Genomic DNA, 24,546 nt, shown 5'->3' on the forward strand with positions numbered 1-24,546 from the left:
ATAGCTCTGACCCCCGGGCAACTTTATTTATTAACATACAATCAAAATCACATTTCAGTACAATTAGAATACCACCACAAATCTCCTTGGAGACCCTAAGATATTGGAGATGCCAGAGCCATGGGATACATGCTAAAGAAAGTTCCTAATAGGGAGTGTAATCACTCTAAAAAAGAGAAGATATGTTGCAGTCAACAAAGATGAAAAGATTTGGAGATCTGAAGAGCATCTTGACATCAGACATGGAGATGCAGAATTTAGAGTTTGCCCAGTTGTTTTTCAGTCTTGCTTTGGCCCAGTATTCCTTGTTATGCTCCCTTTCTTACTTTTTGGAGTGGTAATGTATATCCTGTGCCATTGTATGTTGGAAGTATGTGACCTGCTTTTTGAATTAGATTTTTCAGGAGATTACTGTTAAGAGTGTTTGACTCTCAGAAGAGACTTTGAATTATAGACATTTAAATAAATTTGAGACTGTTATAGATGATGGGGACTTTTGAAGTTGGAGTAAATGTGTTTTACATTATGATATAGCTACAACCTTTTGAGGGCCAGGAATGTAATATGGTGGTTTGAAACAAAATGCCCCCCAAAGGGAGTGGCATGAATCAGAGGCCTTGTTGGTATGGTTGTGGTCTTGTTGGAGGAAGTGTGTTACTGTAGAAGCAGGCTTTGAGATCTCATATATTCTCAAGCCATGCCCAAAAAAGAGATTTTTTTCCTGTTTCCTGCAGGATCAAGATGTTGCTCCTTCTCTACTCTCAGCTCCTCCTCCAGCACCATGTCAGCCTATGTGTCTTCATGTCCTGCCATGATGATAATGGACTAAACCTCTCAACTGTAAACAAGCCACTCTAATTAAATGTCTTCCTTTATAAGAGTTGCCATGGTCATGGAGTCTCTTCACGACAATAGAAACCCTAACTAAGACATATATATTGGGTCATACCACCATGATAAGTTAGATGCTTACAGTATCTTTGACACAGAGTCACATTGATATATTACACTTTCTGTGTACTTCTAAAAGAAATAAAAATGCATATTTATTACAGTGTGTGGTGATTCAAAGAAACAATGTGGAATTAGCTTCCACCTCTGTGTGGAAACCAACAGCAGTGTAGATAGGCTGTGAGTTTGGGAGGCTCTCGGACAATCCTGACCAACAGCTACAAAGAAGACTTCGTATGCCTATTGTTGGGATGTCTTTTAGGTGATATTGCCTCTTGGAGGAAGCAGTGTCAGCACAGAATTTAAAATTTCATTAAAATAATATATGTGTATTTATGTACAAAGTTACCAGTATTGTAGACTGGTTTAGGTAAATAGTTCCTATGACTTTTTCAGACATTCTTGATTATAAGTGCTGCTTTTCCCGGAACTCCACATCAGAACACTCATAACCTGCTATTCTATTCCCCTCCCTCTTTGCCCACTGACCACTGTCCTCCACATACACACAGCAGCAATGGTCCTTTTTTGCTTTCCTCTTTTGTAGTTCATCTGGGATATGCACTGATATCTGGATATTTCTTGCAAAGAAGCCTTATTTAAGAGAGAACATGTAATGTTTGTGTTTCTGGGTCTGAGTTTTTTCATTTAATATATTTTCTATCTATATCTTTTATGTGCAAAATTCATGATCCTATTTTTCTTTATGGCTAATTGAAACTCTATAGTGTTTATACATCATATTTTCCTCATCCATTAGTTGGTTGAATGAAATTTAAGTTGTTTCTATTCTTAGCAAGTATCTGTGAAGTAGGATGTCAAGTCCTTTGGCCTTGTCTCAAGGTTTGCTATAGCTGGGTCATATGGTAGCTTTATGTTTAGCATTTTAGAATTTTATAGTGGCTGCACCAGTGTGGAATACCACCAATAATGAATGAGAACTATTTTTACCCACACAACCTCCAGCATTTTTTTTGTTTTGCTGTTTCATTAATTTTTACCTTTATGGCTGGGTGAAGTCTCAAAGTGGTTTTGATCTGTATTTACCTCATTCTTATAGGAAAATCAGTATTTTGAGATATTTTTAATTATTTTTCTTCTTTTTGAGAAGTATTTGCTCAGGTTGCAGTCTCATTTTAATGGATCATTTTTATAATATTTGCTTTTTGAGTTCAGCAGCCATTCTGAATATTAATCCTCTGTCAGAAGAAGTGCAGCCAGCAAAGATTCCCTCCCATTTCTTGGGTTTCTTACACACCTGTCTGACTGTGCCATAAGTTGTTTAGGAACATTCTATTTTTCTGAATTTCCACTTGTCAAATGGTAACCTTATTTTTAGGCAAGTGGATTCCTATTCAAAGACTCCTTTCCTATATCGATGTCATGGGAGAACAGCCTGTGTTTTCTTCTAGTAGTGTCAGGTTTCATGTTTAAGTTTTTGGTCCATTTGGATTTGGTTTTCATGCTAGGTAAGAAATATGAATGTAATTTTATTCTTCTTCATTTTGGACATTCAGTTTTTCCAACATCATTTATTAAGTGCTTTTTACCCCTCCAGATTATGAGTTTGGCATCTTTGTCAAATACAGAATACCAAAAATTACATGTATATATGTTTTTACTTAAGATTTGGAGTGTTTTGTTTTGTTTTGTGTGTCTTGTTTGTTTTGTTGTTGTTGTTCTGGATTGTTTTGGCCACCTGAGGTTTTGGTGAGTCTATATAAATTTTAGGATAGATTTTTCTATTTCTGTGATTAATGAAACAAAAATTTTAATTAAGATCGCATTGAATCTGAAATTGCTTTTGGTAAAATGGGCATGTTTGTAGATGTAACCAACCGTCTTATTAAATAAGAAACACAGAAACAATGTAAAAGAGAAAGCCGAGAGGTCAGAGCTCAGAGCTAAAATCTCACCCTTCCTCCTGCTGTCCCAGCTTGGCGAAAAGAGACCTACTTCCTCTCGGTTCGTATTTTTAAAGTATGTTGTTCTGCCTTCTCATTGGTTGTAAACCCAAACACATGACTGCCTCGTCACTGTCTGAATGTACAGCCCCCTAGGTCTTAAAGGCATATGTCTCCAATGCTGGCTGTATCCCTGAACACACAGAGATCTTATGGGATTAAAGGCGTGTGCCACCACCGCCACACTCTTGCTATGAAAGGCGTGTGCCACCACCGCCACACTCTTGCTATGGCTCTAATAGCTCTGACCCCCAGACAACTTTATTTATTAACATACAATCAAATTAATATTTCAGTACAAATCAAAATAATATTTCAATACAATTAGATTACCACCACATTTCCCCTTTTCTACTTTAATAACAAGAAAAAAAGCAAAAGGTTATGACTAACAAAAGAAAAACTATATACAAAAGTACAATAACTATATACAATATATACAAGTAATAAATACCTAAACAGGTATTTGACGAATCAGAGAAAATAATTCCATTATCTATCCTATTTTGATAATTCCAAGATGTATCTAATGTACTTTCTATCCTAATTAATTTTCAACTATAACTAACTAATCTTCGACCATAACTAACTAATCTTCAACTCCCTCAGAGACCCAAGAAGGGAATAATATTAGCTAACAAAAATAAAAACAGGAAGTGCATGCAAGCAACTTCCAAAAAAATTTTGTGAGTTGACAGAAACAGCCAGCTGCCTGGGCAGTCACCTGAGGTTTCTTCGCAGTGTTGGGGCATCATCTTCAGCCTATAGGCTTAGTGTATCTGACAGACTCATTTGTGAAGTAGGATGTACACAAGGTCAACAGTTCAACCTCACATTGGGTGAGAGCAGTCCACGTACCAGAAACACCTGAATTCCACTAGTGTCCTGTCATGATTCAGGATTTTAAATTCTGGAAATTGTTGACAGTTTTTTAATTCAGCTGTCCATTCTTCTTGGCTGTGTATATATGGCTTCATCTCAGCATCCCCTTCTTCTCCACATCCCTCTATTAAATGCCAGTCTACTTTTGAGAGGCATGAGCTTTCAGCTGCTGTTCCATTGTACAACAGAATCCATCGGCCCTCTGCCTGTTAAGCTGCCTTCGAAGAAAAGGGCACCGTACCTTTTCCGGATGCGAAGGCCACTTCAGGGATGGGGCCATATTGTCCTGGCCTCAGAAGATGCCTTTTGATAAAGCCATAACCACACTTGTTTTGGCAAGAATCAGTAGTCCCTTGTTTCGTGATCTGTCTGTCCATTTTGTCCTGTTGATTCGAGGATACTTTGTTGTCCAGTGGCTAACTTTTGCCAGAATGAAACTTGACTCCATATGCAGTTTCTTCAATGCCCATATTTTCTCTAAAGTAGATTGGTACTGCCAGGAGCCGACATGTCTCAAAAAAGAAAAATTTTCTAAGTTATTAAAACATTTTAAATGCCATATTCTGTAGATCTCTGAAGGGTTTGAAGATGACCTGTCTAAAACATCTCTGCTCAATTTTTAAAACATATCCAATATGACTACAAGTTCTATGATAATGTCTAACTACTAGCTTTCATTTCTTTATATCCTAATAGTTGATAATAATAACATTCAAGGATCTGAAATTTGCATTACATTGTTAAGTGGATGGAATAAATACAATTAGAAATATACATATAGCATTTTCTAACAATATCAGTTTCAAATTTGTGTACAATATAAAACAATTCAATCCAATGTAAAGTATTTAAAACTAGTAATTGTCTTTCTCTTTTCTTTCTTTTTTTTTCTTTCTTTCTTTCTTCCTTTCTTTCCTTCTTTCTTTCTTTCTTTCTTTCTTTCTTTCTTTCTTTCTTTCTTTCTTTCTTTCTTTCTTTTTTTTTTTTTAAACAAGAACCTTAAATCTAATCTCCTTTGCTTAGCCTTTTTCCTAACCCTTGACAATAACTTGTAACCAACCCCCCTAAATACTGAAAATTATCCCAGACCCAGAACCCATTAAAAAGACCAAAAAACCACCTGCCCCACACCACCTCTTTGGGAATGTGGGCGTCGTATTCTTAAAATTGCTTCCTGCTGGGTATGGGCGAAGTTTTCTTTATCCTGAAAGAAAAATTTTAGGTTAATTGTCAAATTCTAAGAGAGGTAACTATATCCTTCACTATCCAGTCTGTGTATAATGCCAAAGTTCAGGGTTTATCTCAAGTCCTTATTCAAGTAGTCTTTGAGACTGGATCATCTCAGCTAGTCATCTCAAAATTGCTCTGAGCACCTTGTAGTTCAAAGCTGATCTGTGGATGATGTTTGTCAGCTTAATGATATTATTATTGTCCACGTGGAATTGTTGTTGTTGTGGGGCCCCATCTTCTTTCTGGAGACTTCAGTTGATATTAGGCCTGGCCGTGATTTCCTGCAGAAAACTGATAAGAGACTCGAACACAAAAACATATATATGCAGCTAGCCTTTTTTCTAGAATTAGTTAGTACTCTATGTGACCATTCATATCTTAACAAAGTTTAAAATGTATATATATATATTAATCTTGTAAATTTTGATATAAAATTTATACTTTGAGAAAAGTTTAAAGAATCAGAATAGAATCAAAGAGTTGAGATTAGTAATAGAATAGTCCCTTAATTAATTTTGCTTTTGTCCTGTACCATAGCAGAAGATGGCTCTTATTCTGGCATGATACAGGGAGTTTGCATTTTCCTTTTAACAACATGCTTGATTTTAAAGAAGGAGAGAGCCATTCTCCAACTCCAAAGTCAGCTTTAAATTTTAATTGAACTGGGACTGTTAGAAGACCAATAGTGTTAAATCTTTAGAGAAAAGCAGAAACAAACATTTAGGAAGACATAAAATTTTTTTTTTTAGATAATATATACCCATACACCGTTTCACTCTGTTTCTTGGGATAGATGATTTGTCCCTTTTCTTCAGTTGTCTCATTTGTCCAGTGTTCTTCAGATTCCTTAACCTTCATTCTCCTAAAAGACAAAAACAAAAACCTTTCCCCAAGACTAATTTTGGGGATGTTCCTTTTTGGCAAGTTATTATCTGATGAAATGAAAAGGCATGTTTTATTGATACAAGTTAGTTTAAATTGGATGTTCATGCTGGTTGATGAACTATCACCTCCTCTAATTAAGAGGTCTCTCTTGTTCAAATCGAACCTTTATCAATTTTGATGGTACCCACAGCTTATCTTCTCCTGTAGAAACAAAAGCAAAACCACGTCCCCAATGTAATACATACCCTGGTTTCCATTCTGAGGTCAGCACATCCTTAAAGTATATAGGCTGATTTAATTCTGTAGTTTTTTCTATTATCCAATGTCTCTCTGCAGCTGTTGTTCCTTTCTCATTGGCATTCAGAAAATTCAAAGTTAGAAGAGCATTATGCAGTCTATTTCTGGGGGTTTTTGTTACCCATTTCTGTTTATTTAGCATATCCTTTAGAGTTCTGTTTGATCTTTCTATAACTGCTTGACCTGTAGGATTATGTGGTATGCCTGTAATATGCTTTATATTGTAATAAGCAAAAAACTGTTTCATTTTAACAGAGACATATGATGGAGCATTGTCAGTTTTGATTTGTGCAGGTATACCCATGATGGCCATAACTTCTAGCAAATGAGTGATTACAGAATCAGCTTTTTCAGAACTCAAAGCAGTTGCCCATTGAAATCCTGAATAAGTATCGATAGTGTGGTGTACATATTTCAATTTTCCAAATTCTGCAAAGTGAAACACGTCCATCTGCCAGATTTCATTTCTCTGAGTACCCTTTGGGTTACATCCTGCTGGTAATGGCGTCTGATTGTAGAAGGAACAAGTAGGACATTTCTTTATTATTTCTTTGGCTTGTTGCCAGGTTATGGAAAAATCCTTTTTTAAACCTTTACTATTAACGTGATGTTTTTTATGAAATTCTGAGGCCTCCAGCACATTTCCTATCAATAATTTATCAATTTCATCATTGCCTTGTGCTAGAGGGCCGGGCAGACCAGTATGGGATCGAATGTGAGTTATATATAAAGGATGATTCCTTTTCCTGATTGTATCTTGTAATTGAATAAATAGTGAAGTTAATTCTGAAGCATCAGGGATAAATTCTGCAGTCTCAATATGTAACACCACTCTTTCAGCATACTGAGAGTCAGTTACTATGTTGAGAGGTTCTGAAAAATCCATTAATACCAACAGAATAGCATACAATTCTGATTTTTGAACTGAATTATACGGACTTTGAACCACTTTACTTAAATTTTCTGATTTGTAACCTGCCTTTCCTTCTTTGTTGGCATCTGTATAAAATGTACGAACTCCAGATATGGGTTTTTGCCGTACAATTCGAGGCAAGATCCAATCAGCTCTCTTTATAAGATCAATTCTATTGCTTTTGGGATATTTGCTGTTAATTTCTCCCAAAAAATTACTGCAAGCTCTTTGCCAAGGTTCACTTTCTGTCCATAATTTTTCAATGTCCTCCTTAGTTAATGGTACGACAATTTCTGCTGGGTCTATGCCTGCTAATTGACGAAGTCTCATTTTTCCTTTGTAAATCAAGTCAGAGATTTTTTCCACATAAGTTTTTAATTTTTTATTTGGTTTATTTGGTAAAAATATCCATTCCAATATAATATCTTCCCTCTGCATTAATATTCCAGTAGGAGAACGCCTAGAAGGTAAGATAACCAAAATGCAATCCAGCTTTGGATCAATACGATTCACGTGTCCTTCATGCACTTTCTTTTCTACCAAGGCTAATTCTTTCTCAGCTTCAGGTGATAATTCTCTTGGACTATTTAAGTCCTTGTCACCTTCTAAGGTTTTGAACAAATTAGTCAGTTCATCATTTTTTACCCCAACAATAGTTCGTAGATGAGAAATATCTCCAAATAATCTTTGAAAGTCATTAAGAGTCTGTAGTCTATCTCTCCGAATTTGCACCTTTTGGGGTCTAATTTTTTGTAGCTCTATTTTATATCCTAAATAATTAATAGAATCTCCTCTTTGTATCTTTTCAGGAGCAATTTGTAATCCCCAGCGAGGCAAAATTTTCTTTACTTCTTCAAACATTATTTCTAAAGTATCTGCATTTGAGTCAGCTAGTAAAATATCGTCCATATAATGATAAATTATAGATTTAGGAAATTTTTTACGTATCACTTCCAATGGCTGTTGTACAAAATATTGGCACAGAGTTGGGCTATTCAACATTCCCTGTGGGAGGACCCTCCATTGAAATCTTTTAACCGGTTGAGAATTATTATAAGTAGGCACTGTAAAAGCAAATCTTTCTCTGTCTTTTTCTTGTAAGGGTATTGAAAAGAAACAGTCTTTTAAATCAATAACTATGAGAGGCCATCCTTTTGGTAACAGAGTAGGCAAAGGCATCCCAGATTGTAGAGAACCCATTGGCTGAATTACTTTGTTAATTGCCCTAAGGTCTGTTACCATTCTCCATTTACCAGATTTCTTTTTAATAACAAATACAGGAGAATTCCAAGGGCTGGTTGATTCTTCAATATGCTGAGCATTTAACTGTTCTTCTACCAGCTCTTCTAAAGCCTGGAGTTTCTCTGTTGTTAAAGGCCATTGCTGGACCCATACAGGCTTGTCTGTTAACCATTTTAAAGGTAGAGCTGTTGGTGTCTTTGGAAGATCATCAGTTATTGTGCCCTGTTCTTGTATAATATGGATGGCTGGTGACCACTCATTAGAACAATATCTTCTAATATTTCTCTCAGTAACATGTGCTAGTTTATGATTTGTTTCTGAGATTGGAGGGATGTTAATCTGAGTATTCCATTGTTGCAACAAGTCTCGACCCCACAGGTTCATAGTTATGTTAGCCACATATGGTTTTAATTTTCCTCTCTGTCCTTCTGGACCTATACATTCGAGCCATCTTGCACTCTGTTTCACCTGAGATAATGTTCCAATTCCTAACAGTTGAACGTTTACCTCCTGAAGAGGCCAAGTTGGATGCCAAAATTCTGGTGCAATTATGGTAACGTCCGCACCTGTGTCTACCAGACCAGACAACAAAACACCATTTATTTTTATCGTTAATTTTGGTCTTTGTTCATTAATAGAAGTTTGCCAAAAAATTTTCTTTATGTTTTCTCCTGAATTTTCTATCCTCTCTGTTTCATCATTCTGACCAGCATGATTTATTCCAATAGGCATTTGGTTATTTAATCGCTCTCCAGAGCAGGCATTTCCTCTATGGCTGCCGGAAAGGTTTGAACTGGATTTGCACTGGGGGCCTGCCTGAGGCCCCTCTGGGAGTTTCCCGAAGACTGAGGCAAAGGATTACCCTGTCTGTCCTTTGTTGATCTACATTCGTTGGTCCAGTGTTTTCCCTTACCACACCTTCTGCATACTCCAGAAGGAAGGGGCATTCTGTTGCCATTGTTCCTTGAAGAAACATTGTTTCTGGAAATGACCTGTCTACAGTCCCTTTTCAAATGTCCTTGCTTTCCACATCCAAAACATCTAACACTCCTCAAACCTTTTGAAATTACTTCTCCTACCCATGTATCATCATGCTCATCAGCTTCAACATTAATTGTTTCTCTAATCCAATCTTCCATAGGTGCAGATCTTGCCCTTAATGGCCTGATTATTCTTTTGCATGCTGCATTCGCATTCTCAAAGGCCAAAGATTCAATTATTGCCTTACCAGCTTCTGAATCCGAGACCGTTCTCTTTACTGCTGAAGCCAGTCTTTGTAAAAAATCTGTAAAAGACTCTTTTGGGCCTTGCTTCACCTTTGTAAATGACTCAGATTTTTTTCCTGGTTCCTCAACTTTGTCCCATGCATTCAAGGCTGCCGTTCGACATAAAATTAGGGTTTGGACATCATATAAACATTGTGCTTGTGCTGAAGCATATTGGCCTTCGCCCATAAGCTGATCCTGGCAAACTTGTACTCCTTTATCCCTCCATTGTTTTTCTATGTTTTTAGCCTCCTCCTTAAACCAAGTCAGAAATTGAAGTCTCTGGCTGGGTTCCAGAACACCTTGTGCGAGGTCCCGCCAGTCCTGTGGTACTATCCTATTATATGTTGACCAAGTGTTTAACATTTGCTTTACATATGGGGAATGCATGCCATAAGATACTATTGCCTCCTTAAACCTTTTTAAATCCAACATTTCAATTGGAGCCCAAGTATTTTGTGTAGCCATTTGATCAGGCATCTGCTGTACTGTTACAGGATAAATTAAGGGTGACTGTGTGAAAACAGGCTTTCTTTCTGCAACCTTATGATCCCGACTTGAAACAACTTCACTGTTAATTTCTTCTGTCTGAATTTTTACAGGTTTAACAAGTTCTTCTAACGCTGTTATCCTGGCACTTAAATTGACTATCTTTTTAAATATTAAAATGTGGATTATTATAGTGATGAGGTGCATAATTCCACCAATACTAATATTATATAGTTGTTCCATTGCCAGACTGCCTAAAATTTCGAACAAAAACCAATTTTCTTCCAATGTACACATAAAACCCATTTGTTTTTTAATGTGGAAAAAAATTCTCTTTTAGATAGTTTCCTTTAAAATATCTGATATATTTTGACTTACCAAATCTGCGTAGAACAGTAGAAATCCGAGGGGATTTTCAAAGCAGCCACCTAGTGTCCCAGGTGTAAATCCAGAGAGAGAGAGAGAGAGAGAGAGAGAGAGAGAGAGAGAGAGAGAGAGGAAAGAGAGAACGCACAAGAAAGCGTAGCCGGCTAAAGCTTAAATGCAGCCACGTGTTCCCTCTTGTGCCGAGTCAAGGCTTGGGTCTGGCTTCCTTAAGCTCCGACCACGTGCGTGCGTTGGTTTTACAGGCAGGGCCCTGTTCGGCAGGGCAGGTCTGAGTTGTTTGTAGCACCGGCTTTAGGCAAGCTGCTCACAGACCTAGGCCCGGGCTAGAAGTTGCTACCCGGACTAGGACGCCAGCAGCTCGGACTAAGAAGCCGATCGCCGCCGGCCGCCGTGTGCCGCCGCTGCCGCCGCCGCTGCCGCCGCGGGCCGCCTGCCGCCCTTGCGGGAAAGCGGACCTGCCGCCAAGCCAAGCAGTTTTTAATGGATTCTTGTCACGTTGGGCGCCAGATGTAGATGTAACCAACCGTCTTATTAAATAAGAAACACAGAAACAATGTAAAAGAGAAAGCCGAGAGGTCAGAGCTCAGAGCTAAAATCTCACCCTTCCTCCTGCTGTCCCAGCTTGGCGAAAAGAGACCTACTTCCTCTCGGTTCGTATTTTTAAAGTATGTTGTTCTGCCTTCTCATTGGTTGTAAACCCAAACACATGACTGCCTCGTCACTGTCTGAATGTACAGCCCCCTAGGTCTTAAAGGCATATGTCTCCAATGCTGGCTGTATCCCTGAACACACAGAGATCTTATGGGATTAAAGGCGTGTGCCACCACCGCCACACTCTTGCTATGAAAGGCGTGTGCCACCACCGCCACACTCTTGCTATGGCTCTAATAGCTCTGACCCCCAGACAACTTTATTTATTAACATACAATCAAATTAATATTTCAGTACAAATCAAAATAATATTTCAATACAATTAGATTACCACCACACATGTTCATGTTGTTAATTCTACTAATCTATGAACATTGGGTGTCTTGTCATTTTCTGCTTTCCTTCTCACTATTTCATCAGACATTTAAATTTTTCCTTGTAGAAGTCCTTCATGTCCTTGGTTATATTCATGCCTAGAGATTTTATTTATCTATCAGTCTTTTGTTTATTTATTTGAGGCATTTTTAAATGGGACTATGTCCCTAAATCCTAACAACAATCTAAATATTTCTACTTTTACAAATTTATAACTATTGTCCTCATATCTCAATAAGGAAACTTCTTTCACAACAGACTAATATCATTACAGAAATCCATAACACAACACAATGCAGTCTTATGGAGTCTAGTACCAGTGGATACATTTATAAAATAGCCCTAAGACCCAGAGTCCACTGTGGAAAAAGAGCTGAAAGATAATAAAAGAGCTTGTGGTGAGATTGTGTCTCTTAGTATTTTTGGAATCTACACAATTAAAGTCTTATCAATATGAATCACTAAGCATGAGCTGAACAAAGAGTAATCTAATTGACATGCCAAAGTGGATTTGGTAAAGCCCACAAGGCCGCAATGCTACATAAAGAACTACAGGCAATGAAGGAATGCTGAAAATGAGAGAGATCATCTTCCCCAGAGAAGAACACACCAATTAGTTATCCAGCTCAAGGTAGCGAGCTCTCCAACATATGTATGAGTGACCTTATACAGACTAACCAGGGTATATTTGATAATTTAGACAGATATACATATGCATACATATCACCAGAAAATGGTAAAAAAGGCCAAATTTGAAAATGTTCAAAGAGGGGTTTGTGAGAGTGTTTGGAGGAAGGAAAGGTAGGGGAGAGATGCTATAATTATGCTGTAATCTCAAAAAAATAGAAATGATGTAATTATACTGTAGTATCAAAGGTAAAAGAAAAGAAAAAAGAGTATTGGCTATTGATCTTTCTGCTGTGAATTCATTTGGCCCTGAAAATGATTTAGTTGGAAATTGTTTCATTACTATACCAAGCTCATTATGTGTTATGGGCCTGTTTAGGTTGTTGCCATCTTAATAAAATTTTGTGCTCTGGCTGAATTTGTATTTTCATCCATTTCTCTTACATTTTCCTGCTTAATGGAGAACAGGTTTTTAAAGTATCTCCTTAGAACCTTCTGAATTTGATTGTGTTTGTGATAATGTTCACTCCTGATTCTGTTGATTCATGTCCTCTCTCTCCTTTCATTTGTTAAGCCAACAGTGTGTTAATTTTCTTTAACTTCTCAAAGAACCATTGATTCTTTTATTTTTGTCTTTGTTTCTATTCCATTGATTTATGCATTCATTTTTATTATTTCTTCCCCTTGCATGGTTATGGATTTCATTTGTGTAAGCTTCTTCAAATTTTTGTATTTCATGATTAAACCATTCATTTATTAACTTTATGATTTATGAATGTAGCTATCTACTACTATAAAGTTCCTTCATAGTGTCTTTAATGTGTCTCAGAAGTTTTGTTGTGTTTCATTTACATTTAGGTGTGGGAACTTTCTTTCTTCTTTGACCTATTCATTCATTATTCACTAACAAATTGCTTAATCTCCAAGAGATTGTGTATCTACTAAAGATATTTTTGTTGTCAATTTGAATTTTACTGTATTGTGGCTAGATATAATGTGGCTAGATATAGCAGTTAGCAATACCTTTATGAATTTGTAGAGATTTGTGTATGTGTCCCAGAATATGATATATTATAAAGAAAAAATTCCCATTTGTTGAGTAGAATGTGCATTTTTTGATGTTTGGGTGAATGAACTGATATGAATCTTTGTTTTTAAATCTATCAGTGTATTTTTTAAAATTGGTTGATCCATAAGTTACTGCATATATGTTTGGGATAGCAATGTCCTATTAGTTAACTATACTCCTAATTAAAATGAATTGTCCCTCTTTATCTCATGATTAATTTTAGTTTGAAAACCATTTTGTCAAATATTAGTGTAGTGATGCTGCTTGATTCCTTGTCTCATTTATTAGAATAATTCCATTTTATTGAAATAATTTTGTTAATACTGCCAGTCTAAAGTGTAGATTATCTTCAAAGCTGTGTTTATTGTAGACAACAGATAGATAGGTTTGTTTTTTCAACAATTTTGTCACCCTTTGTGTGTGTGTGTGTGTGTGTGTGTTATGTATGTATACATACACACAGAGACATGTTCATCACAAAATAAGATACTCATTGAAATCCTCATTTCTATGACTGTTCATATGGTCTTAGCTGTATATATAACTACTATATTCTAGTAACCCTTCTGTATTTTGTGAACCCTCAGAACCCAGAAGGTATAAATTCTTTACCTGGAGGGTTGACACATTGCTTAATTCCTTATGGTCTGGGTTGGATTGTGATAGCTCCCCATTGACTTTAACTGTAGGATGAGATAACATCAAGTGATCCCCTAAAGGATCATCTGAACACTCATAATAATTTTCCTTGTCTCCATGAAAAACATTAGTTCAGCTTCCTACTGTAGCTCTTAACTCTGTAGCCTCTGTCTCAATGGATTTAGGAGTCTGAACTAGCTATGATGGTGTCTTATTTTTGCCAGTACAAGGTATTATTCATTCTGCACTCTAGAAGAAAGACCACAATATTGTCCTAAAACTTCTAGGTCAGCAGATCATTATGTCACAGAAATAGGAAGCAAGCTTAGTTTTTCTAATATAAAACTAGGAAGTTTGTGAGTAGTGCCATCCCCAAATCTACCCCTTGATTTCTGGACCCAAGAACTCTGACTATAAGAGAAACAGTATATAAACCTATAGTAGATGGTATTTCAGAGCATATACAGTTTTAATGGAGGATACCATCTCAGATCTCTAGGTGTTTTTTTCTTCTTCTACATATTTGGCAATGTAATTGTGTTTTAAAAGACCATTGACATTTCTATTCACAGAAACTTTAGAATGATGGGTCCATAGTAAGCCCAAAATTTCATGAACACAAACACACTGCCACACATTGTCCATGAATTAAATTCTTATGTCACAAACTATGCTGTGAGAAATACTATGGTGTTAAAGCATTCTCTAAGTTATGTAAGATAGTTTTGGTATCATTACATACAGAAAAACAAGTCCATACTGAGAACAAATATCTCTTCCAGTAAAGACAAATTGATGTGGAAGAAGTCTAGGGCATTGAATCTACTGCTGTGAAGATGGCTACTACTCCAAGGAGGGGTGCAGCACTAGGGACTCATTGTTAGTCTTTGCTCCTGACAAGGCCACTTAATAAGTAAGTAGCAGTTCATGTTGTTGAGCTCATATATAAGTTCCATTCATGACACCATGGTTGTGTATGGGCCTCTTGAGGGGATGGTAATGATAGAAATGGTTATGGGGCAAGGGTGGTGACTGTCCACATGATGAATCACCATAGTTACCTTATTATTGAAATTAACTACTTAGGGCAAATTTCAATGAATATTTAAATGGGACAGAAGTATCTAATACTCTTGGAACATTTGAAGAGATGGTCATATAAACACCACCCAAGTGTCTCTCACCAGTTTCTAATAATGTATCTTTCAAACCTAAAACTATCCAGCAAAATCAGTATACAGACAATCAATCAGTATATAATCACATACCTGGTTATTTTTCCTTCCCAATAAAATACAATACTATGCACACATCGAAAATTTCTGCCCCCTGTAAAAACTTCACTTGTGACCTACATGTATCATTGCTTGCTTTGAAAAAAAAAAATCTGCTCTTTGAAATCCATACAAGCCTTTCTTTCAATTCTTTAAATAAAGAGACATGAACCTGGAAGCAATTGACTCAGGTCCTAACCACTGGTAACAGTTTTGATAAATGTTTTTAAGGTTCATGGAACACCTTCAGTGGCATTTGCAAATCAGACTTTCTTCTTTATATATTTTATATTTATATTTTTTACAAGATGGAACCCTCAGTGGAGGGATGGCTTTTACTGGAATTTGCACACAGGAAGCAGAGGGTCTTGAGTTTTCGGGTTCACATTGATTTCTTTTTTAATGTAATTTGAGACTCTACCCCCCCAAATAGTGTTGCCCACACCTAGTATCTTCTTGCCACCTCATTTAACATAAGACATAAATCCCTCACAGATATCCCAGAGCTTGATTTCCTATAAATCTTATGACTTTTATAATCAAGCTGATCATGACCAAAGGAGAAAATTTAGCAATTTAAATACACTCTATTTCCTAATGTATGAAATCTCTATTTTCTCATTTGGATTTTTCAATATTTTAAAAGAACTTTGACCTTTCTCTGCTGTTCAGGTTTTTCATTAATTTTAAGTATTCTGTTCCATACTTGGTTATATTGTCAATTATTTAAAATATTAGGTTAAACATTTAGAAATAGCCTGAGTTTCTTTCATGAATGTGCTTTTCTACAATGAGATTTGAGTTTGATTTATACAGTGAGTTAAGTTAGAGTAGAGATATTTTTTTTCCACTTTAGAATTGAGTTAATATCAAGCCACAATATTAGGATTTGTTAATACTTGAATCCCAGTAAATTGTTGAGTATGGATGGGCACTGGTGTCCTGAGTGAAAGCTTTATTCACTTCTAAGAAAGCTTTTGCCTTCCATGATCCTGAATTCTAAGCAGTATTCAGTCACTCATTCCTAGGCAGCCTATGAGAGCAGTTCACCTCAAGTTTATGGCTTCCATGAAACAAGCCAAGCATACTGGTCTTTGTTTTGATTCTTTCTTGATGATGAAACACTTATTGATGTTATAATTTATTTTCTGGTAAGTGATAGAATCTTCCAGTTTCTCTCAATATGAAGGTTAAGGATCTAGCTCATTTAAAACCCATCAATATGAATTATAACATAGGACTATTGTGTTTTCTGATCTATAAACCTGTGCTTCTGCAGATTTTCTCTAATCTTCTTTCTAATATGCAATTTGTTTTCTAAATGTATTATGGTCTTCTTTCTGAAATACAACTTTTCATCCATATGATATGTTTATTTTTATATCATTTTATATCTTAAAAGATAAGCAATGATATACTCTTCTGAGTATAGTTATGACCAAATATATTTTAATGTATAGACATATTAATAAGTGAGATGGCTAATTTATTTTATTTACTGGAAATTGTCTCCTGCAGCTCAGGCTCATTAAAAAATCCATAAGTAAACAAGTTTAGCTTTGAACTTCTGACTTTCCTCTCTCTTTTTTAGTTATTGGAATTACAGGCATTGTGCTATTGTTGTGTATACCGCTATGTCTGATCTTAAACAGATGTTCTTGAAAGCATTATAATGCAATAAATAATAATTAGCGATTAAGTGTCAGCACCAAGGAAGTAGAAAGAATCATAGGTGTTTGGAGAACTAAAATACTGTTATTTTATGTCTTGTTGCTTAAATACCCAATGGCATTTTCTGTGAAAACTATTTAGGGCAATGCATGCAGTGATTATTTTACCTAAGAAATATGAACTACTGGCTGCCTTTTATGCTAACAGAGTTTAAATAAAATTTTAATCCCTTTATCTAATTTGTCTGTCAAGCTTTTAAAATCACTTTTATGACTTTTGAAGAGTATTCTGAAATGTTATGTTCAAACAAGAGACAGAAAGAATAAAATGCGTTAAGGCATGAGAGGAAAGGAAATTATATTTTGATATTTATCTAGAAAGCAGTGCAAAACAAAAAAGGGAAATGAAATAGTAACATGCAAAGATTATATCTTGACAGCTAATCAGTTTTCCAATACAGTGTAGAATTATGCACATATTTTTTATTAACACGATAATTGCTTTCTCAGTTTTGAGAAATTGACACATCATTGTTATCAATGAAAGTGGAAAAGTACAACTTCAGAGAACTCACAACATAATTCAATAATGTCAGTTCCATGCCACTGTTGGACATGACTGTTTGTCAAAAAGAAAAAAAAAAAGGAAGAAAGAAGCAGATGACAAAGTAAAGCCAAAAACAAATTGGAAATAAATACGGTACTTCTGAAGCTGTAGATATGATACTAATCTAATCAATATTTCATAAAAAGATAAGTGTACATCTGCTGTTGAGATAGCTTACTATATAAAGGAGCTTAATCATACAACCTGAAGACCAGAATTTGAACACTAAGGCTCACATGGTAGAGGGGAGAATTGATTCCAACGAGATGGCCTTTGACCTCCACATGTGTGTTCTGTGTGGCACATATGCCTTCCCCCAAAACAAATAAGTAAACAAACAAACAAATAAATAAATGTAACAAAATACATCAGTGCTTATGTAACAGTTTTAGGGTTTGTGTGTGTTTGTGTTTGTGTGTGTGTGTGTGTGTGTGTACATGGAAAAGATCTATTTTGTCTAAAATGTTTTCTTCTGGTGTCAAAAAAACCCCAAATTTCTGTTATTTTAGTATACAAAATATATAGTATATTAAAGTAATACTGAGTGCATCTGATGTGCATATTAACATATTTTAAAAGAGTATCTTAAAAGAAGCTAAAGTAGCAAGTCACATGGACTCATTGAGAATGAGTCTAACAAAATACACTTTACTGTAGAGAGAAATAGGAAGATATATAAAACAGGGTAAATGTGGCATCTTGAACTCTCTGGCTCAATCACTGCTTATTTCATTCATATGAGTTGCTTGTGACTTTTTATTTTCTACCACTATACTCAGATTTGATTTTACAAATCACATCTTGTCCAACTCATGTCTGCTAAAGTGGAACCCAGGCTGAATAAGAAGCAGCAAAAGAGATAGATGTTGCTATGGTGAGGGAAGAGATTAAAGGTAGAAAAGGAAACATTGCAATATCTCTGGGTTTCTGCCTTGTAGTGGCTGGGTTTGAAATTTACATAGTGGAGTTGTCAATGATAACTTATATCTTTGGCTGTAAGATGAGATCATCTGCATAGCTACCATTAGAGAATATTTTATAAACTTTCATCACAACTGTAAAATCTTTTTTTAAAAAGATTTATTTATGTGTATTTGTGTGTGTGTGTGTGTGTGTGTGTGTGTGTGTGTGTTTGAGAGAGAGAGAGAGAGAGAGAGAGAGAGAGAGAGAGAGAGAGAGAGAGAGTGTTCTGTCTTCCTGTACATCTTTATGACAGAAGAGGGCATCAGATCTCATTGTAGATGGCTGTGAGCCCCGATGTGGTTGCTAGGAATTGAACTCAGGACCTCTGGAAGAGCAACCAGTGCTCTTAACCACTGAGCCATCTCTCCAGCCCAAAACCTTGGTTTTTGTAATTTTAATAAATCAGAATAAAAATCAATTGTGAAATAGTGCCCTCTACCCCTAAAAACTCTGAAACCAGACAGACCCAAGTTCCTGTTCTTCCACTGAAGCACCAAAAACAAACAAACAACAACAAAAACCAAGCAAAACTATCAGAATAAATTTTGTTAAAATTCTGTAAAAGAAAAAGTTATTGAGGCCAAGTACAGCCAACAAAATGGCATATTAAAGACCCTAAGAAATGATTGGAGAGCCTCCTGTTCGTCATTGCTTCACCATTTGTCCAACATGGTCTCGGGCATTAAGATGTCAACACATGCTGCCATTGTGGGACTCTAAACCCTGATTGTGAATGGAGAAGAACAGTCCTGGGGAGTAGTCACTTATGGTTGACAATGTCTGTACAAACTTGTAATCCAGGCTGCCTGAACAAAGGGGCACGTTGCTCATGCCACTGGTGCTTACCTCAGCGTTAACTCAACAGAAAAGTCACTTTAAAAATGTACTACTGTCGGAGGCCAAGGATCACAGGTGAGACACATAATTAGCTATGTGAACACTCACCCCAAAATATCAGAAGCTTATTTCTCCACAGATGTCTTGGAGGGAAAAGAATACATTGCAATGACATATTTCAATGTCTGGGGGGGGGGCGGAACACATAAAGAAAGGCCTCTGAGATGGCAGCACATAAACACACTGGACACTAAACCAGAAAACCCAGATCAACCCCTAGGACCCACATGATGTAATGAGATAACTGAGTTCCCAATGTTCCCTGACTGTAACTTGTGCAATGTAGCATGCACGCGCGCGCGCGCACATACACACACACACACACACACACACACACACACACACAGACACACACACACTTCAAAACATATTAAATATGTGAAAGACAAGAACTAAGAATTGTATAGCTAGCACATGTGTCCTTAAATATTGACGTTTTTCATAAGATGAAACAAAGAGAGTCATATCTCTAGATGAGGTTTATAACAAAAAAAAAATAAAGATAATTCTCAGTTCAAAATGAAAGAACATTAAACACTAACATGACACTGTATATTATTAACAAAAGTACCTGTATAGGCAAATGGGAGAAAAATGCCTTACGGTGCTATTTACTATTTTTTATACAATTTTAAGAACAAAGGAATTAAATTACATTTTTAATCTGTGCTTTTGGACACACAATTTATATAGCTATCTCCTGTGATAAGAAAATAGGATGTGGATTTTGATGGAATTTGGCTAGAGTAATTTGTGAATGGTCTTAAAATAAATGCATGTAATTAAAGCAAACATTACTATATCAAGAAGTTATATGTATAAGTTATATGTCCAAAGGCTTTGGTTTCTTTTCACCCATCTTGTACTGTTTCCTTTTCTTTTTCAGGTGGAAAGTTTGTTATCTATTCTCACCTCAAGTCAGTTGAACATTTTTTTCTATTTTAACACTGATGATTTCATCAAAAGTTGAAATTTGCTTTGGAGACACACCAACAGCTCCAAAAGGCCATGGGTGGAATTTCAACTAGAATTCAAAAGTTGCAGAAAGGACACATGAGAACCCAGTGAGGGACGCCGCTGCCTCATTCACTGCCACTGTCACCTCAGCTGGTTGTGCATTTCTTTCAACTCAGGCTCTTCACTTTGAGAGGAAAACTCTATATATGCTATTTGTGACACTAAAAATTGAAGTTAGTGTGATAGTAGACTCATGACAAGAAAAAAAATAATCTTTTACGTTATAAAATGAGAAACAAATTCATGTAATTTACTATAGAAAAAACAACAACAGATAACTAAGTGGCAACAAATTAATGAAGGATAAAATAAGACAAGACATGTATAAATCAATAAAATGGAACAAGTTAGTGATTTCAATAATTATGTCAAATGAATATATATGTCAATATCTGAAATCAGATATTTATAGGATACACACAAACATGATTATAATATGGGTTTGCTATGGCCTTTCAAAAGTTATTTCAGAATCTAACACCTAATGTGATGTGCTACAAAGAGTGAGGCAGTATAAGATGTTATTAAGGGTTAATGCATCTGTGTCTATGTATGAGATAAGTTTCTTATTCACAACGTTGAAGTAATCTGCTTTGCCTTCTATACCATCAACACGTACCAATAAGTAACCAACTATAAGGAACAAATTCTTGACACCAAACCCTCAGATGTTTTATCTTAACCTTCCCACCCTGTCTAAATATGTGTGACAAAATACTCTTTTTGTAAGTTATATAGTTAGTGATGGTAAGAAATCAGATGAATGAAGAAATTTCTGTTTATAGAAGATACACATTAATTCAAAAGACACAAATGGAGTAAAAATAAAATTCTAGAGAAAGATATTTCATGAAAATGAAATTTAAGAAGAAATCTTTAACTAATATCACAAAAATAGATTTTAAGTAGAACATTGCTGTAATATTGAAATAAACACTGATTTTTGATATAAGGTCTAGATTGAATTTGTTACTATATGGATTAGTGATATTCTTAAGTGGTTGAGAAATTATTTACATGTCCAAGGCCCCATTTTATTTCCAACATCACACAAACACAGAAAAGAGCATGTACAAAAACTACAAACAACAAAGTTCAGAAAGTTCAAAAAGCATTGAATATATTAGAATAATAGAATCCCTGGAACTCAGCGGCCAGCTAATGTTGCAAAATCTATGAGTTCCATATTCAGTAAGTGACTCTGTCTTAAGAAACAGGTGGTGATCTGTAAAGACAGACACCTAACACATACCTATATGCACTCATCTGTGCATGTGTACACATATGAATATGCAAATATGCATATACCACAAGACAAAACAACAGAACAACAACAACAATGATGACAAATATTTAGAGACAAGGGTTTGCAAATAGTTAAATGACATGAATAACAAACTAAGAAAATGATATCTATGACATATGTGGAATATCTGCCCCCAAATAGCATGTGGAATATATTATATGTAGTTTGGAATGAAGCCAGGAGTCACCATGATAAAGGGAATGGAACAATTCTAAGACCAGAGGCAGTTCTTGACTACAGCATAACTGTCTTCTGTACACAGCATGACAGTTATACTCAAGAAACGACAAGTTGCAAGTTCGTGTCCAATAAAACCCTAGTATGCAAACAAAAGACAGGTGTGAACTATGACTCCTAGATGAGGAAGTACTGGCAACCTATCGTGAAAGGGAGGAGAGTCAGTTTTCTTGAAGGCTGTGGCTCCTGGTAGTCAGCCCTAGTCCAGGCAGTATCCAGACGCCCAGTAGTGTATGACATGACAAACTGGGCTCTAGGACTTATAAAAACTTAAAGAAGACACAAAGTAGGGTGTGAAGGAAAGAAGGGGCATCTGTGAGGGCTTGGGAGAATGGACTGAGTATGATCTAAATATATTATTTAAACTCAAAGAATTAATAAAAAACAGAAATGGAAACATTACAGAACTTTGGGACATTAGGCTTTTTGTATATTTTTTGTTTGTTTTTCTTGAATGACTTTACAGGTGCACAGTCTCAATGTGTTTTAGTCATCTAATATGTTTCAATTTAATGACTAAAGAATAAAAAATTTTGAAACATAAAAAATACAGTTTTTGGTTTTGTTTAAGGAAAAAATTGATATGGGAAAATAGCTCAGTGGCAGAGATTTCCTACAATGCAAGAGTCTCTGAATTAGATCCTGCCAAATATTCCCCACAATAAACAAACAAACAAATAAACAAATAAATAAAGCTTGTAAATCATCTATACTTAGCATATATAAAAACCATAACAACCAAAAGAAAACTACTGAAATCAATGGGCAGAGGAGAATATTTTTCCAAAGAGATTTACTGTGACAAATAAATTAATGAAGAGGTTATTGTATCTAAATGCCAGCAATTATTGACCAACTCAGTATCTCCTGATATAGCTGGTAGGAATGAAAGCCAGGCCTAGTTGGAGGGGTCTCAGCAAGACTGAGGCTGAAGCAAAGTTAATGTGAACAATCAAAGTTTTTTTTTTTAATAGCATACTTATTTATTGATTTTTAGGTATTTCACATCATGCTCCCTAATCCTGCTCACCTCCCAGTCCCTCCACATCTACCCCTTACCCCTGCAGCATCTCCCCTAAAATAATCTCTCCCCAAAATTAATTAAAAACAAAACAAAACCAACCTCCCACTTCGTTCCTCTGCCTTTCCAACACTTCTTCATTCTTCCTAGTAGCAATGGGAGCTGAATGTGTCATGTAGTATATAAACCCTTTTGTCCAATCAGCCTCATCTGCAAATTGTTCATTGCAATGAGTCGTTGGTCTGGTTCAAGGTCTCTGGCATACCATCATCACTAGATCCTCACCTAAACTCCTCTCAGATATCCGGCTGGTGCCCGGGTCACAGAGATACAACAGGACTAGGTCTTTCACACACTCCAGCAGATATTAGATGGGGTACATGTTAGGGTGAGCCAACCCCAGGTTCAGGATGTGGGTCTGGGTTGTAGCTGAACTGGTTGTTCTGGGCCACTGAGACTGGGACGGGGCAGAGCCAGCTCTCCTAGGTTTCTGCCGTAAGGGCCAGCTCTCCTATGCTGTGGAGAGGGGTACGACCATCTCTCCAGAGTGCAGAGGCCAGCTGTCCCACGGGGGTGGGCAGGGCAATTAGACTTTTTATACCCTTACCAGAAACAGAATGCAATGGCAGTTGCCAGGAAGCATACAATTGTAGTTGCCAGGATACAATGGTATTTGCAATCTATACAGGGTCCACAAAATTAATGCCTAAGACAATTTGTTCTGCCAAATTTATAGATGCTTCACTGACTTCTAGGGAGTGCAGAGATACATGGGCAGCCTGGATGCTTTACTGCCCAAGGGAGTGCCTCAGTTTCTCGGGAACTGAAAGACACACAGTGCCCCCAGGAGCCATGAACTGAACTCTAACCTGAAAGTCCTATGATGCATTCCTCTTGTGGAAGCTAGACCAGGTCAACTCCATGATTCCCTGTATTTCTTTCTCATTGTCAATCCTTAGGAAAATGCAAAAGAATACATAGTAGATATGACTTCACACAAATAGTTTCTTTACAATTGCCTATGAATTGTTTTAAATAAAAGCTACTGCATTACTGGAAAGAATGAGTATTGGACCAACCTACATAGAATAGAGTTTAGCATTTACTCAGAAGGTTGGATCTCACTTTACCATGTAATGTAACCCAGAAATTCCACACCTTGTTATAAGTGCAGCAAAGTCATATGCTTTGCAAAACATTTTACTCAGTGGTGCACCACATAGATAATAGAGCTTTCACAGAATGTGCTGCCTTGTGATGTAATAAAGGAAATTAGAAATGAAGAAACACTGAGTATTTAGCTCGGTTTGCAGTACCAGCATGCGAGTTCTCTTGCTGAGCATGTGTTACGTCCAATTAGAGAGGTTGGTCAGCACCAGGCATGTGTGTCACTACAGCATCTGTATGGATATTGTGCCATTCTAATGGTTGATGCGATTCAGAGGCATCATGATTAGGTAGGACTGTTGGTAGAAACTTTCTTATTTTCAATAAAAAACTTCATTTCAAAAGAAAATATTCTTAATTTTGATTATCTATCACTAAACAAAAATAAAAGAAGTCGGGTGGTGGTGGTGCACACCTTTAATCCCAGCACTCGGGAGGCAGAGGCAGGTGGATCTCTGTGAGTTAGAGGTTAGCCTGTGCTACAGAGTGAGTTCCAGGAAAGACACAAAGCTACACAGAAA

At 36.3% G+C, this 24,546-nt stretch overlaps 1 long non-coding RNA gene across 1 annotated transcript in view; it reads left to right on the forward strand.

Moving 5' to 3' along the window:
• LOC121822936 (uncharacterized) overlaps positions 1-20,652 on the forward strand; it is a 35,647-nt gene extending 14,995 nt beyond the window's left edge. Inside the window, exons 2-3 of the long non-coding RNA XR_006064244.2 lie at positions 14,649-14,779; positions 20,164-20,652. This is a non-coding gene — a long non-coding RNA (uncharacterized LOC121822936). The remainder of the gene's footprint in view (positions 1-14,648; positions 14,780-20,163) is intronic.
• Positions 20,653-24,546: the final 3,894 nt, after the last annotated feature.

This window comes from Peromyscus maniculatus, chromosome 15, assembly GCF_049852395.1.
Source record: "Peromyscus maniculatus bairdii isolate BWxNUB_F1_BW_parent chromosome 15, HU_Pman_BW_mat_3.1, whole genome shotgun sequence".
Taxonomy (NCBI): Eukaryota; Metazoa; Chordata; class Mammalia; order Rodentia; family Cricetidae; genus Peromyscus; species Peromyscus maniculatus.